Source organism: Tricharina praecox (genome assembly GCF_024521635.1).
Source record: "Tricharina praecox strain CBS 144465 chromosome Unknown BZA05scaffold_15, whole genome shotgun sequence".
NCBI classification, from domain to species: Eukaryota; Fungi; Ascomycota; class Pezizomycetes; order Pezizales; family Pyronemataceae; genus Tricharina; species Tricharina praecox.
The window spans coordinates 102,076-115,015 of record NW_026250417.1 but is presented as its reverse complement, the minus strand read 5'-3'; positions in this window follow the sequence as shown (position 1 = coordinate 115,015).

Sequence of the window (12,940 nt, the reverse complement as noted above, 5' to 3'; positions counted from 1 at the left end):
CGACCAAGTGATGATAGGCGGGGGAGGGGGGAAGGGGGAGGGGCAATAGGTTTGAACTTGGCCCTATCGCGCCCCGCAGCGAACACTCGTGATGCTTCTCCGTCCGGCGGCGGCGGGGGGGGGGGGGTAGTGGTGGGCTGGTTGGTGGGGGAAGACCGTAGACCTCATCTCATCTCATATCCACCATGGGCTTCTTCACCTATCGAAGCGTGGGGAACCCATAATATGCATCGCCATCTTCTGTTTCGCCGAGGCGATAGGTAGAGTAGAGTTATCTATAGATACTATCCCAACAATCCCATAGATGATGGATGATAGGCCGAAGGAAACAAAAACAAAAACAACAGAAACAAAAGCAAATACCTAAACCCACCACAATCACGAATCACCACGGCCCTATCTATCTCGCCTAGCCAACTATCGCTCACAAATCGACACAACCAGCATGACTGGCCCCCTCCAAGAGGATTGCCCCGACGGCGGCGGCGGAGGAGCGGCAGAGGAGGGAGGGTTTGTTGCAAAGTTTCACTTTTCTTTCTTTTGTGATGATGATGGTGGTAGTGATGGTGGTGGTGATGGTGATCATGAGGTTTCCGCCCATGCCTATGTAGGTAATCCATATTATGTTGGTTGGTAGGAAGCTGAAATTCTCTGATTCGTCTGTCAGCTTTTTTTTGCACGCAGCAGCCCGATAAGCCCAGCCCATACGTCCATCAAGCGCCCACGACGAGCATCAATCACTGTGATTGTAACTCTATTGGTGTTCCGCCGGCGGAGAATATTTCGTTCTCCTCCTCTGATCTTCAGCCCATCACAGCCACCACTACCGCCACTAGGTATGTACCACCACCAATTGGCAATCACGGCGGCGGCTCAGATAGGCAGATATAGATGACGGACACCAAGGTTAAGGCATCATGAGCAGTTTGTTTCTCCGGGTGATCACCGTTCTATCCAAGGCGCGGGGTATGCATCCAAGTCTGGGCGGGTACCGTACCATATACCTATGCAACTCCCACTCTCCCCCTCACTCCATCAATAGACGAACATCACGAGAGCAAAAACATGCATCTATAAAAAATAACCACATGTCGGCCAAGACTGCTGCCCATGAAGGATAACCACTCACTCATGTATTGTACTCTACATATCATGCCCAATTGTTCATGCTGTGCACCCTCATGGGTTTACCTATTCGTCCGGCTGTCGATACCTGTATATAGCGAGCCAGGGAACGCAAGAAATTGCTAGTACATAGAATCAATGGAATCAATCGAGTCCCGATGCTATTTTCTGGAAGCAACATATATACCCATTCTACAAGCAAGGACCTTGCATGCGCGGTACGGTAGGTATAGTACTCCATGTAGGTAGGTGGAGCATGCCCCCAGATACCGTAATCCGCATAAACAATCCGCAAATCCACAATCCACAACTCACAATCTACAAATCCAGTATGCACTCTACCTAGGTAGATGGCAGATTCAGTGCCCTTTCGAATATTTATTTGTGTTTATTTGTGCATGTATATTTATCGCGCGCTTAGATTGCGATGACGATGTGCATTGTGATGTGATGCTGTGAGGTGTGGGGTGGTGGTGTTGCAACTTGCAACTTCACTTTTTTCTTTTCTTTTTCTATTTAGTTTTCTTTTTTTCCGACGGCAAATGCCTCCTTTATGCGACATCATCATGAGTTGGATTCTGGATTCTGGGTTCTGGGTTTTGGGTTCTGGGTTCCGGAGCGAGCGGGCTGAATGATGGATCAATCAGTGAACACCCCGTGAGAGTATAGTTTGTAATAGTAGATATGTCTCTATGTAGTAGCACAGGCTCGACAACCGGGAGGAAGCGACAACGCCACGACCAAATCTCGACATATGTACCTGGGGTAGTACCTATACATATTCCCATTCGACTTTCTCTGGGACGTGATTCCCCACCCCGAGTCCCAACGACATTGGCACGGTTCCTTCAACGTCTACATACCTACTACCACCACCCAGTAGTAGGTAGTTCATCGACACAAGCTGGCTGGCGAACGTGGCAGTCGTGATCAGCAAACTATACAAGGTATGAACCTACCAATGTATATACGCAATAACTCCTATGCATACCGTCGACACCACGATCTTTGAACTTTAAACTCCGAATTTCCGGATCCACCTGCCGCCGCCGCCGTCGTCGTCGCCGCAGATGGTTAGGTACTCACCTAGGACCTAGGTACCGATGTCCCCAGATTTCCGAAGCCTCGGGAGTGAGTACATACGTATCTAGTATCTACTTCATATGTACCGGTACACACAGGACCCCATTCGCTCCTGCCGTGTTGGTTAGAACTTGGATCCACCTCCACCTCCTGAGTCCTGAGTGACTGAGTCCCGACTGAGGACTGACTCCTGAGTCCTTCACCAACGACTGTTCCAGCAAAGTCCTGGACTCATGGGCCTTTCCCCCACGGTACTTGGGCTTAGGGTATCGGCTCGGCTCAAGGCGCTGGGCTGGTTGACAACAGCTTTCGACGTTTAATCGAGCCTCTCTACTCGAGTACTATAGGTAGTCTGCGTACTAGTATGTACTATACTGAGGATCTCGTACGTATGCATACTACATATTTGGGGTGATGCTGGAAATGCTGATTCTCTGTAGGGAAGCGACGGCGGAACTCGACGTCACAGGCTTCATGGTGAGATCTGGTCGAGAATTGATTACGGTGGGCCGGTATCTATGGATGTACCTATGGCGGCACGTGAGAACAGGCTCCGCAGATAAAGACCATCTCGAGTCGTCGTTCCATGTAGCACTCAGTCTCGACTCTCCACAAACAGCCCAATTCGGAAATCACCAAACAAATCATCATATCATCATTTCATTTTTCTTTTCCTTATTAGGTTGCACCGCATCGACAGTGGCAGCAGCAGCAGCAGCAGCATATCGAGATTTCGAAGATGGTGGTAATCGTACTCGATGGATGGCCACACCGACACCGGCCGACCTCGCACGGCATTTCATTTCATTTCCATAGATATGTTTGCTTCCAAAGTGGCTGCAGCAGTCTGTATGTATGTTTTGTATGTAGGTAATATAATGATGACGCCCCATCCATGGACCAAGGTAAGGAAGGCAAGGCACTTTCCGCGCCTCCAATAATCCGCAGGTGGAGACGTGGAGATATCGAGACCGGCACCGACCCGACCTGGCGTGCGTGTGTAAATACTAACTACGGTATGTAGTAGTCCACATACGATACCGAGCAACGCATCCTTGAGCAAACAAACATTTTTTCTGGAATAATCTCCTACTGGGGGCCAGCTGCCTGTCTGCCGGGCTGAACAGAACAGTAATAAAAAAGCTTCGCCCCATCGGGGAAGGGAAGAGAAGGGAACACAAGGTTTCTCTTGAAACCCTCCCCATCCTCCTCGTCGTCCCGTCCCCACCTGCCCCACCAGGTTAACTGACTTGACTTAACTTGACTTGACTGCTGTCCCCCAAGCCCAAGAATCGCAACCCTCTCCCCCGCACACGTGCAGCGCTGTATATGCCGAGTTTCCCACACCGATGAAACACCGGCTCGAAATCTCTTCGTCCCGTCAAGTCAAAACGACAACCGAGTTGTCAGGGGCGGGCTGGCGATCCGACAGGACAGGACAAGCAGTACCCAAGTGCTCTAGTTACCTACTCTACATACCCCGCCGCCCGCGGCAGGACCCACCCATCCGCCAACTCACACACACGTCCCTCCCAGGCTCCTTCCCACTCTCGATGCAACCGCTAGTTGACTTCTCTAGATACTCCCACCCACCTACGCATGTAGTTACCAACTCACGTACCTAGTTACCCATTTCGGACGGACCTCGAGCTCACACGAACGCACGAATTGGACGGCGGAATTATGCAGTTGCATCCACCACTCCGCATCGGCAAGCAGCAAGTAGCAAGCTTCTCGTCGCCTGTGCTGTGCTGTTGCTGTGGTGTAGTGTGCTGCCCTGCCTGTTCGCGACGACGAGACGAAGCACTAGCCAGAGGAGAGTGTAACTAACCCAGAGGAGTAGAGGTACTACTAGTAGTAATCGGGCCTGTTGACGGATAACGGGGATAGCCCGAAACGTAAAAACCGCAGGCGCAGGCGCAGGCAGGATAAGGCAAAGTCAGGAAGTCATCTCAGATCATGAGGAAGTGAGGATGTGGGAAAGTCGGAAGAGTGGTACGGTATGTAGGATGCTAGTGTGGAACATCCCTCGCGCCCGGCCACCAGCATCGGGAACGACACGACACGGAGAAGGAATTACAGATGCAGGTACCCCACCACCTCCACCTCCACCTCCACCTCCGCCATCAGCACCATTGGGAGGGATGGCCGCATTGGAATCTCGTGCCTGGACGCCTCGGTCCCGTGCATGATGATGAGGTCAGTCAGTCGGTCGGGTCGGATGGGAGCGAGGGGAGGGGAGCATATGCAACTATTCGCTCGCGTCGATGGACGAGGCGGTCGGCAGTTCTTCGACTCGAATTCTTCAGCTGTACGGATGTACCACCTACGAGTATCCACCAACTAGCAACCATATGTACAAGACGTGTGCGGTGATGCGGTGAGATGATTGATCGCCGTTTCGGACGGGGTGGACGGGGTACCATTTTCCTTCTGCTGTGTCATGTTCCAGAAGATATATGGGTACATATCGTCTCTCGAGACCGCCTCCCTCGGGTTTCTTATCCGCCGCAATATATGCCGTGTACCTATCGATGGTTGTCTCTCGCCATCTCTGCGACCTCATATCACAGTGGTTGAAGCATAGAGTCCGACATCTCCATACCTAGAGTACCTAGGCAACTCGTCGGGCACGTGCTTCCGCCTACGCCGTCATTTTCGCCGCTCGTCGACCGGGTAACCCACGAATCCTGCGCGAAAATTTTCACCGACGCTGCCCCATAAAAGGCGGCGACACCCTTCAACCCTCTTTTCCTTCTTCGTGCGGCGATCCGCCTACAACCCGTGTTGCTCGTTTCTTCCTTCCTCCGTGAAGTTGTTTTGTTAGAGCGTCGGTCGGATCACAGAACAAAACAATTGCAATTGACCTTAGAAGTTGGTCCCCGTATTTTCTCTTCTCTCCCGGCTTTCGCCGGGAGGGGCCAGGTCTGATGCTTCGGTTCACTATGAGATCTGGGGACCCAAATCGTGGTCAAACATTCGGTTTCGTCTTTTGCTCTTTTGCGTGTGTGCGTGCGTACGTGCGTAAGTGCTAGTTAGGGACGGAGGGAGGGGCAGGGATGTGGATTCTTCACCGCGAGCGGTGAAGATGTGCAGAATCGCAGAGGAGACCGCTCCTTCGCGGCGGTGCAAATTCCGCATCCAAAACTCGTTGTGTTTCAACTTTCGAGTTCTTTTTCCCTTCCACATCATCCCGCCCCCCCCCACACACACACGCACACAACAACGACAACACCAACAACAACAACAATCATCACGATGTGGACTCCTGTCTGTCGTTTTGCTTGTTCTTCCTCTTCCTCTTCCTTCTTTCCCTCGTATGTATGTAGATTTGTGCATACGTACAGCTCCTTTAACCAGCATAGGTAGAGTAGTTAGCTGTAAACACCAACCCAAACCAACCAAACCAAACCCCACTACCGTCGTCTCGGTACTTCAAACCCCAACCAAGCCCATCCCATCCCATCTCATGCTAACCCATCCTATCCCATCCCGTCGCCTCGGTCTGAGCTCTCTCTCTCCCCCTTTCTCTCTCGAGTCGGGAGGGAGAGAGTCCCTTCGACACTAGGTAAGTCGATACGGGCCCGCAGGGCTTGGATACGGTACCGTATCGATATCGCTTAGCAAGTTACCGTAGCAGACCATCCCTCCTGCTCTACCCATCTCGGGAGTGGGGAGTTAGGAGTTGGGCGGGAGTTGGGCGGGAGGGACTGGGGAGCAACTGCTTGCTTGCTTGGCAAGCTGCCTCGATATCGATGTTGGCTTGCACCTTCTCCATCGCCAGCTTCTGGAAACTTGAAAGTCCTTGTTCAATGAGATGGACTCGAATTAGATTAGATTAGATATGCGGGGATCGCCACCCCGCCCCATATTCCCCACAGCCACCTCTATGATAGTATTCCCCACAGCCACACATGCGACAACCGCAGCCACAGCCACAGCCACATGCGCATCCGAGTCCAGTATCCAGTTCTGTCCAGTATCCGGTTCTGTCCAGTATCCAGTCCAGTCCTGTCTTGTCCTGTCCTGTCTCGGCTATGTATGTAGGGTAAACCCGCCTTACTGCCCCCACCGCGCTGCCCCCATCTGCCCCATCTGCCCCATCTGCCCCATCTGCCCCACCTGTAGCTGGTGCTGTTGGTTGGAACAAGTATCTCTCTAGAACATTCTCCCGTCCCCCCGTCCCCCGTCCCCCCGTATCGTTTCCCGGCGAGTCGGCCGGTTGGTCGGTTGGTCGGTCGGTCTGGATTTGCGGTAGCCACTCTAGAGTACTCCATAGTACTACTCCACCAATCGCGACCTCTGCAACCCCACTCCGGAGTCGCATGCGAAGTTGCGAACACGCGCCACGCCATTCCACGCCACGCCACGCCACGCTGCTGCGGCGTGCGACTTGCGACTTGCCACTTGCGACGTGGAACCTGCGGCGTGCGGCGTGCGGTGTGCGGTGTGCGGTGTGCGGTCCGGTCTGGTTGATGATGGAACATGGAATAATAGCTACGGTATGGAGATGGATGGATGGATGGATATCCTGTTCGCATGCGCCCGCATAACCTACATAACCTACATACGAGTACATACGACAGCACTGAGCCAGTCCGCGCCTACGCTCACCCACCACCCACAAGCACATGCACATGCAAAAGATTGGAAGGAAGAGAGCGACAGAGCGACAGAGAGAGTGGAAGAAAAAAAATCTTTCGATTGCAGTAGAGTGTTTCAGCTGGGCATGCTGGTTCGCACTGCGCAGTCGAGATGTACCGTAGGTACTGTATGTATGTAAGTACGTATGGGGGGCGCGGGTGGGGGTGGGGTGGGGTGGGGTGGATGGTGGATGCAAGATGGAAGATGGAAGATGAAAGATGAAAGATGCAAGGTCCATGCGACGGTTGGTTGGTGCGTGAAGACGGATTTCCTTCAGGACGGATGGATGGGCGGCGATGCATGCGACGCGATGTGATCATTGATGTGAGGTGAGGTGTGAGGTGTGAGGTGTGAGGTGTTGTATGGAGTGTCCTCCGGGCGTCAGGTTAGGTAGGTTGTGGAGAGCACTCTACCGTAGGTACTCTACCTTGCCTTGCCCTGCTCCGATGCGACACGACGCGATGCGATGGCGTTGGGCACTAGGCAGGCCACACACATAAAACGTTTCAGCCTGGAAAATCTGGAGAACTTGGATGATGCGAGATCTGTCCTCCGTCCATCGTGGGTCCGTCGAGCTCACTGGCTGGCCTGGCTGGCTGGTGGGCTGGCTGGCGATCAGCATGCGTGGACCACAAACACAAACACAAACACACAAACACACAAACAGCTTGCCCCCCGCCCCCGTTTCAGACCCCTACCCTGCCCTCGCCGCTCGCCGCCCTCGCTCAACGCCCATGATCACTCGCTCACTGCTGCTGCTGCTCGCTGCTGCCCCACCGTCAGACAGGCGGGTAGGCAGCTGTCCGATGGTTACATACCGTACATCATACCTCACATCGACCATCTGACATTTCGCCACACCGTCCCCTCGCCGTCCCCTCGCCGCGAAACACCGGACGCTGACACGGACACACCTCCGTGTTTTCCGTCGACAGCTAGCTCCCTCCCCCCCACCACTACCACCACCATCATGAAACGAAACGGCGGATATCACATGTACTAGTAACCGACAACCCTTATGTCAGAAAGAAAGTGAAGTGCCCTGTCACTGTCACTTACCACCGCTCCGGGGAGCGAGGGGGGGGGGGGGGGGGCAGATAAGGGCTCACTGCCTCATCTGGGTACTCTATCGGAAGCCCGGCTGGCACGGTAGGCACAGTAGAGCACCTGCCGTAGGATGATGGGGTTTTTTTCTTTTCTTTCTTTCTTTCCTTCGGTGGGGGTACCTTACCTTACCATACTCTAGGAAGGCCGAGTTTCGGGCGGGGATGGGGGGAGGGGGGGGAAATTAAGCTTTACAGCCGCGCCCCAGATGGTCGCCGAAAGCGCGATATGTAAGATATGACATGACATGCCTCGCGGAGGAGGAGGAGGAGGAGCTGGAGCTGGAGCTGCGTTATGTAACGCGCAGAGGCACGGGGAGGCTATCGACCCGCTGGTTGGTCGGTTGGCGCCGACGGGCGGGCGGGATGGTGCGCCGCTACCACCCATTTTAGTGGGGACTGGGGAGCGACACCAGGTCATGACCGCTGACTCGACTCGACGGCACACGCACGTGGGGCGACGAGGCGCTGGTCGACTCGCCGACTTCCTCCGCCGCCAGCGGCCGTCGGTCTCCACTGTCGTTGCCGGTATGCAACAGAGTACGTAACGTGAACTAACCCCACGGACAAACGACGGGCTGCCTAGGCATACACGGCGCCGACTTCGTCGCCAATACTTAGAACCCCGTAGTTGCCGGTAGATACCGGTATCTATAGTACCGCGGACCGTCCCGAGCACTGAGGATGCCTGCCTACCTAACTACCAGACCTATCGATGGTGCGTCCGCCGCCGTGTGCGAGTCGCAGGGCACGTGGGAACGTGGGCTTTTCCCTGCGGAGGATATGCTATTGCCAAGGCCAGGCCAGCTGGCCGAAGGAAGGCTTGTCTGTCTGTCTGTTGCCCCACGTGTTCGTGTGCGTGTTCGTGTGCGTTGGTTCTGTTTGTTTGTCGTCGACAGTCGACACGGGGGCTCGCGTTCCGTAACTACATGTGTATATAACTAATGCTAATACGCTTTTGAGATGGACACTCCATCAATGCGGTGCTGCGCGGGCGTGTTTGCAGAACTCGTCTCTCCCCCTCCAGGGCCCACCCGGAGACTGAGCACGTGCGCTGGTTTTTCGGCATGGAGATGGAGATCGAAGAAAACTGCCCACGTTGCATCGCACGGAAGGAAGGATATCGTGGTGGCGCCAGTGGGGTGGAGGGGGAGACGGAGCAACTGCTACCTACCGGACTGGACTAGATGATAGCGATGACGATGATCCGTATAGCGAAGGACCTGTAGAGTAGATCGTGGCTGCGCCCGTATGTATGCGGTGTCTCGATGTCCGGCTCGATGCTCATGCAGCTGTCACCCACTCGTCACTCGTCACTCGTCGTCTCCGCACGCCGCCTGGGCGTCACAGGAGTACGGTAGAAGCCACGAGAAGATGACAGGACAAGACAGGACAGGACGGGGACGGAGCAGGCAACGGCAGCCTGCGGGGTTACCGTGGTGTTGTCAGCACTCTACTCTCGTAGTCGGCGGGTGCGACCGTGCGAGTCTTGCCATCGGACGTGGCGAAGAGCTGCCCTGCGCACGCCGGCTCCGATCGCTGCCATGGCCTAGGGTTCCGGAAGATTGCCGTTGAAGTACATAAGCCGTAAGTGTTAAGCCGTATGTGTATATGTGCTGTGTTGTGTGGCGGTTTCCGCACCTCGCCTCAAGGAGTCCACACGTCCGCACGTCCCAGTGTCCCGGTGCGTAAGTGTATTACGCCACGATGTCTGCGCTACCCGCGTGCCATCGGAACGCCAGGATTTTGCAGCCATGATAGGCTCTGAATTGGTGATGGGAGAATGCGAGAATGCGGAAGGGGGCGGGAGGTAAAGCTCGTAACATGGTGGATCACTCGTGCGAGTTGCGAGTTGCGAGTTGCGAGTCGCCATGCCACCAAGCTCGGCAACAGAGCATCGCCGTCCCCCGACCCCAGCTCGCGTACCAGAATCCCGAAGAAACGGTACTCTACGTCGACATAAATCAAAAATTCCATCATTGAAGAATCCGAAGGTGCTCCACCGCGCAGGGACGATGCGTCCTCTTTGAAGTGCAAAGAGGGAATGACCCCGGGGCTCTGCCGCTTGATGAGCTGATAGTGTGGTTTCAAGGTAGTATGAAGAAGAAGAAGAAGAAGGGAGGGAGGGAGGGAGAGAGGGAGCCGGGGGATGGGGGTTTTTTAACTTTTATAGGTATTCTGCGGTCACGAGATGTAGGTGATTGGACCACCGAGTGATGGAGTTGCGCCGCCGCTGCGGCGAGGCGGAAGACGTACTTCGAAAGTGAATCGATCGTGCCGCTCGAAATTCGAACTTCAGTCATCGCTCCATCTCATCTCGGCCCGCCAAGACACCGCCCAGCTCAGCTGTGGATAGTCTGCCGGAAAACCGGAGGACCACTGGGACAATATCCGGATTCCGGGGGCGCCAGTCGTTCCGCCGGATATCAGAGGGCGGCTTCTGTAATCCCTCCCTCCAGCCTCGGGCGGAGATACGCAGGTCTACTAGTATGTTATAGCGCGGTCACCACGCTTGGCCCAGCCGGTAATTGTATATCAGAGTCGTATGTACTTACATACGGAGGACGGGTCCTGTAGGAGTTGCAGCACAGTGGATCATGGTGGATCACTCGCAGATCGATGTGAGGAACGCGGATGTTCGCCCGGACGATGTCGCAAATCCTGGTACAACACTGAGAAAGTGCCGGAACAAGGACTTAGACGTAAGTAGAGATAATTAGGCCATCTCGAGCCCCTCAGACGCAAGCAACAACAAACTACGGTACCAGGGATGCCCGCAGGATCACACACCACAGTACCGGTACAAGCCTGGCGATATCTTGCTTAACTACCATACCAGGACTGAGCGGACGAGAAACCGTGTATTCAGAGTTCTTTGGCTGTAGCTGTGGGCCGCCATCGCCGTAGGCACACGGCTCGAGAAGGTGGGTGGAGCGATGCATCATACAGCTCAAGCCTGCGCCCGAGTATTCATGATGGCAGCGAGAAGAAACACCGGCCTCCGGTGCCCACAGCTGCGCCGTCGGCGACATGGCGGGGGGCGAAGGCGGGGGCGGTTGACGTGCCCACACGAGTGCGCCGGTCACCACGGGCTGCGTCGCGTCGCGGAGTCAAAAAATCTCCACACGTTCGTTTCAAGCACTGGCGAGCGAGCACGCACGCACGCACACACGCATCGTGAATGAGCAGAACCCCCCGGCCACCCGCCCCACCATATGCGCATACCACACTGGAGAGTTCATACTGGTCTCCCGGACTCATGAGTCGTGCGCGGGAAGAAATATCCCCCCCCTCCCCCCTCCCCCAGCAATCACACCATCGACCAACCGGTCTCCTCAGCGTCTCGCCCTCCCACCCTCCTCACCCTCGTAGCAACCCGGAAAAAAGTCTTCAGCGTCTCGAGCAAGAGGATTTCACGAATCACGAATCACAACGTCGGTCGGTCGAGGGATCGTCAGATCCTTTGCATAGGTAGGTAGACCCCACACGTACGCACCCACACCCACACCGACACCCACACCCACTCGCTGAAGCCTGAAGCGGTCAGCTAGCTGAGCCGTGCTGAGTTCTATATGTACCGAGAGGAAAAGAAAAGAAACGAAAAGGGTGGGTGGGAAGGGGGGTGAGGGGATATCACTCGCCTCCGCATCCGCCCCCCCAAAAAGTGAAAAAAGTGATCGTACATAGAAAAGTAGCGTTCGAGAGCATCATTCGGTACCTACGAGCCGCCGCCCCTGGGCTGCCCAACAGCGTGTAGACGGATAAGATCTCACGGCTATTCCCTCTGCACCTCCGATCCAGGGCGCCCCCAGGCCCCAGCAGCGTCGAACCAACACCCCTCGACAATATGCTGCAGCTGCCAAACCTGGCCTCATCCCAGGATATGCACATATAATACCGAACCGCGAGACTTCGAACTTCGAACTTCGAAGCTGCCGGCCAATGGCTCGTCGGAACTGAGCATCACATCGACAGCTCAGTGGAAGGACGGACAGACTGCATTGGCAGTTGCCGGTGGCCTGGAGAGGTTTTGCCGCCGTGACTGTGGGCTGGCCAGGACAGGACAGCATAACACTACACAACACAGTACACGAGCGTTAGAAGTTGGTGGTATGGAGGTTGTCTGTAGTTGCGGTTTGTGGTTCAAGAATCGGCTTACCTTACCTCACCTTACATTATCGTACATTATCGTACCTTACTTTACCGCACATTACCTTACCTTACCGCACAGCACGTACAGTTACCCCACGCTGTTGGATGATGAATCTCCCCTCCGTCTCGCCCATTGCTCGTAAGTTGTCTGGCATCTGCATCTCCCACCGTCCCACCGTCCAACCATCCCACGAGTCACCACCGCGAGTCACCACCGCGAATCACCACCGCGAGCACCGTGTGGAGAGAGTGGGCCGACGTCGCTACAACATTACCAGCGGCCCTGCGGGCGGTTAAACGCCGACTGCATACATTATGACATACCTTCGTACCTAGGCGGCCGTTAGAGCCCAGGGGCTCTGGGGGCCCTGCTTGCTGCTTGCTGCTGCTGCTGGAGGTGGTCATGCGGACAGACTATGTATGTACACTCTACAGTTCCCGAGGATTCGGGGTGCCGACCTCCAACCTCCGGGCTCCGCGAGAAGTCAGAACCCAGTGACGTGCACGCGGCCAGAATACTATATACACAATATACACAATATACACAGTGGCACGGGGGGTACTAGGTAACGGGTGCCTTTGCCGCAATAGCCATTTGCGTGTACATGCGCCTGGAGGCTGGAGCTTTCCGGGGGGATGGATACAAGCGAGCGTGACAGAACAGACAGCTGCGGGGAGAAACATTTCACAGCCGCTGCTTTTAAGTTGTTTGTATGCATGTACCGCCAAACAACCCTGCACTGCAGTGGTGGATTCAGCCGGTTCCCAACTTCCCAACTTCCCACAGAGATCGTCTGAGCCGCACGCCGGGGGCGCATTGGGTAGTGGGTGGG